The 4,453-nt window shown below is 49.7% G+C and overlaps 1 pseudogene; it reads right to left on the bottom strand.

Annotated features, from left to right (window-relative positions):
• Positions 1 to 200: 200 nt before the first annotated feature.
• On the bottom strand, positions 201 to 511 carry LOC146789308 (large ribosomal subunit protein eL38 pseudogene; annotated as a pseudogene).
• Between the last annotated feature and the right edge of the window lie 3,942 nt (positions 512 to 4,453).

The raw sequence follows: 4,453 nt of genomic DNA, 5'->3' as shown, positions 1-4,453 counted from the left end.
CTTTTCTGACCGGCCCAGTCATGCACACTAGTGTCTGCTCAGGCAGCGGCTGCGCATTAGGAAAGCGAGGGTTGAGCAAAGGCTCAAACCTCTGTCTCCTAATGGGCAGGCAGACGGTGAGCAGCCCTGCTAAAGCTAATCCTGGCGTTGCTGGAGCAGTGCCAGGATTGGCTGAGACTCAGGGGTTGCCAGTAGTGATGTGGCTGTTGTGGTTTATTTTAACAACTGGATTTCTTTACACGTCTGGATTACTTCAACTCCTTTACTGCCAAACCAGGAGGAAGGGACTGCTTCAGCTTCTCTGCCTTTTCCTTGTCTGTGATGACCAGTGTGTACAAGTACTTGCTGCAGCGTACCTTGAACTTCACATTGTCCTTGTTTTTCTTGATTTTCACAGATTTAGCGTCTTTTCTCCTGGCTGTCAGCAGAAAGTCTTTGATCTCTTCGATTTTGCAAGGCATGTCTGGAAGTTAGTGCTGACCGGGAACTGCCAGCGATCCAGAGAGGAAAAGCGGCTGTTCCAGGACCTCTAGGCACCAACGGGACCCCGGAGCAGAGGCAGCGCGGACCCGGTCAGATAAGTTTTTAAATTTTATTTTAAACATCCCCCCGCCTGGCCCGGACCTGACCCCGTGAGACCCCCCACTACCCCCTGTGAGTATTGCGAGCCGCGACTGTCCTTTCCCCCACCCGCCCCTCTCTTCCCCATCCGCCCCTCCCTTCCCCATCCCAGAGATATCACGGGGATTGAAGACGGCAACCTGCTGAGTGAACACTCATATCTCTCTTGCAGGATCATGAACTCAACTACTCACTTCACACTCAATTCTCTTACAATGATCGTACCACGATAAGGGTTGCGTATCGCAATGCCAAACAAAAATACCATCTGGTGAATATCTTACGGACAAAACGTGTTTTTATGTGTTGAGTATCAAAAGCAGAAGGGCAGACTTTCTTCAGAAGAGTTTCACATGGCAACCAAAAGTCACCGATAAGATCGGAAAGACGTCACCAGCTCTAGTTCACAAATAAATAAATATGGACAAAGTGCGCCTGTTTCTTATCTTTTTGCTCTAATGTGGTGTACACCTTCTCCAACCAATTATTAACGAGTCACAATTCCTTGTCTGCCATTGCCGGCTCCGGGGGTAGCAAGGTCGGCAGACCAGTCTTCCCCCGTGGTATTCGCGCGAGACCAAGGACAGGGTGGGATAGTTAGTTTGAGGGGGTGGGGTTTAGGAAGGTTTTAAAGGGGGCAGGAGAGGAAGCTCTTCCTCTTCCTGCCTCCCAGCGCCGTTAGGATAGGGTTATAAGAAAGTTTTGACCACCCTCCGACCCTACTTGTTTAAGGAGTGGAAAAGGGTATGTTTGTTACAGCGTGTCAGTTTAGGACAGGTTGAGGTGGTGTGTTGGCGGTACTTGGGAGGGGAGGAGTTCATGACGGGCATACTCACCCTTCCGGGGAGGGGGATACAGGTGCAAGGTGGGGGTGCGGCATGCAGGAGTGCGATGGCTGGAGATGCTGGAGGAGGTTGAAAGAGAAGTGAGGAAGCGAATGGGATAAGTGAAGAGGTCGCTGGGTGATGTGGGAGTGAGTAATTGGAGTGTGGGAGTGAATGGAGGAATGAAAGACATGAGGTTGGGGGGATTGTTTAGGGTTGTTGATGTTATGTTGTATATTTGGGGTCAACCCTGTCCTAATAAATGGCCTTTTACGCTAACTAACAGCGCGGAGTGGTTATTGCGCAATGCCGCGGCTGACATACTTCACTCATGGAGGTTTCTCACTCCTCAAGTGGCGCAGTCATGGAGCTCCGTTTGTTTCCGAGAATGAGCGGCCTGAAGAGGGAATGTTCCCAGACAGAGGCGAAAAGAGTAAATGTGTCACTGACACTAGTATTTCGCATTAGAGTACTGAAGTGCAGTGTTTGCTTCCAGAAACGAGCACTCACCTTTGCCACGTAAGTTGTATTTTAAATATTTCAAGGTGATGGGGTAACCATGTGTTCTTACCTATTACAACAATGATTGCCAGCCCTGTGTGGAAAGCACATAATACTAAGACTAATTCCATGATTCGGTGCTTATTTAACTTTACCTGGTTCCTGGAGGGGGACGCTTGACTGCACGGCGCCCGAGGTGTTGTTACCGCTTCCTGCTGGGGTGGCTGCTGCGGTCCTCGTGGTAACGGAGGCAGGAGACCACAGCCCCCAGAAGCTCCTGCAGTGGCCCCGCCCCAAACAATCTCGCTTTCGCGCCCGGAGGCGCTCATAAGCGGCAGACTCCCTCGGTGGAGTGGGAGCCTCAATTTCCATGATTCGGCGCTTATTTAACTTTACCTGGTTCCTGGAGGGGGACGCTTGACTGCACGGCGCCCGAGGTGTTGTTACCGCTTCCTGCTGGGGTGGCTGCTGCGGTCCTCTCGGTAACGGAGGCAGGAGACCACATCCCCCAGAAGCCCCTGCAGTGGCCCCGCCCCAAACAATCTCGCTTTCGCGCCCGGAGGCGCTCATAAGCGGCAGACTCCCTCGGTGGAGTGGGAGCCTCAATTTCCATGATTCGGTGCTTATTTAACTTTACCTGGTTCCTGGAGGGGGACGCTTGACTGCACGGCGCCCGAGGTGTTGTTACCGTTTCCTGCTGGGGTGGCTGCTGCGGTCCTCGTGGTAACGGAGGCAGGAGACCTCAGCCCCCAGAAGCCCCTGCAGTGGCCCCGCCCCAAACAATCTCGCTTTCGTGCCCGGAGGCGCTCATAAGCGGCAGACTCCCTCCGCGTCGCGGGACGCGCGCGGAACCAGCCGGGCTAAGCCCGGGCAAAGGGCGGGCCGTCTGTGGCCGTCCGAGGACGTGTGAGGACGGGACGGGCTACCTCTCTTTCATCGCCAGTAGAGCTTCTGTATATTTAAGCTGTGGACTCAAAGGTACTGGTGGCCTCTTAAAAAATATTTGCCAATAGCACCTAGTTGTGCAATATTGCATAGTATAGGTGACCATTTGCTATTACTTTGATTTTTTTTCATTATTCACGGTTGGGATTATTGACCAGTGATTAATTGCACGGCACTGTAACATCATTCCTGTAGCATGTCTAAACAAAAGGTTGGCTCTGCACCAAACACTATGGACAACTATTTGGTGCAGATTGTAAGTAAAAAAAATAATGACAGGAGGGCGTCATTGGGATTGAGTTGCTCTTCCATCACCCCAATGACGGGTCCTCTGTCAGAATTCTTGTCGAATTCCCCACTACGGGCAAATAGCAGTATTGTCGCAGATATAGAGGTCCTAGTTAGCGAAACATTAGAACAAAGTGTATCCTCTGTCATTAATTCACAATCTATTCTTGACCCAGATGTTGCCCTAGATACTGAAACAGTGAAATCCCCGTCCCCTGCCCCCCCTCGCAGGTCTAGAGCAGTTAGAGCATGTAGAAAACCCAAGCCCAAATGTAGTGGGCCTCGTTAAAGTCGGAAAAAACCCACTCCTGCACCTATGAGTCTGAATAAGGAAGAAGTCAATGGGCTACATGAGAGTAAAGAGACCGAGAATGAGCTATCCATAAAAATAGCTAGTATAATCGATTCTAAGATCAAGTGTATTGTTACACCAATGGTGGCCAAAATTGACCTGCTCACGGCAGAGGTATCAAGACTTAGTGCTCTTATAAATAAGTCAGTGGAAGAGTTGGGTAGTACCTCAACCCCGGTAACAAGTAGATCCGCACCAAACATAGTGCCCTCTAGAGGTGGAGAAAGGGCTGTAGGAAAAAGGGCAACATATCCTCCTTCCTCACAATCTATAATAGACAAGAACACTCAGATCATAGCTAATGAAGGTCCCCAACTTAGACCCATTGCTCCATATAAAGAGAGAGACCAATTTCAATGTATTGTTGAGGCCTCTCCACTTGTACTAGTTCTCGCTAATGTACCTATTTTGCTGCCTGGTAAAGCGGAATCTACATCTTCGCTGATTAGTAAATCACTGCATTGGTTGACAAATAACATGAGGATGTCCCCAGGGGGTGAACAACAATTAGCTGGGGAAATCATCATGGCTAGAAGAGTACCATGGCTAGGGCCCAATCCGAAAAGATTTGTGGGTGACTGTATTGTTCTTAACTTCTCACATCCAGGTGTTCTCCCCAATGTCCTGGCCAATATATTTCCCCCTCAACGAAGGTACACTGCTATTGTTCCACTAACCCTAGAATATTTTTATTGTATGAGAGGCAGTAAAACCAATGTAGCGAGACCAAGGCTAAGGCGGACCTCCGACCTTAATAAAGGGGGTAGGTGTGACTCAAATAGCAACTGGAACATCAGCCTGGAAAATAGGCTTGGGGTCTTGTCAGATCTAAATGATTGCGATTGACTTGATAGGGATAAAAGATTAGAGAATAAGAACAAAAACAAGTCTGATAGCCTGAGTGCCCTTACGATGCAGGGAT

Source organism: Triturus cristatus, chromosome 10 (genome assembly GCF_964204655.1).
Source record: "Triturus cristatus chromosome 10, aTriCri1.1, whole genome shotgun sequence".
Classification (NCBI taxonomy): Eukaryota; Metazoa; Chordata; class Amphibia; order Caudata; family Salamandridae; genus Triturus; species Triturus cristatus.
This window is presented reverse-complemented; position numbering and strand designations above follow the sequence as displayed.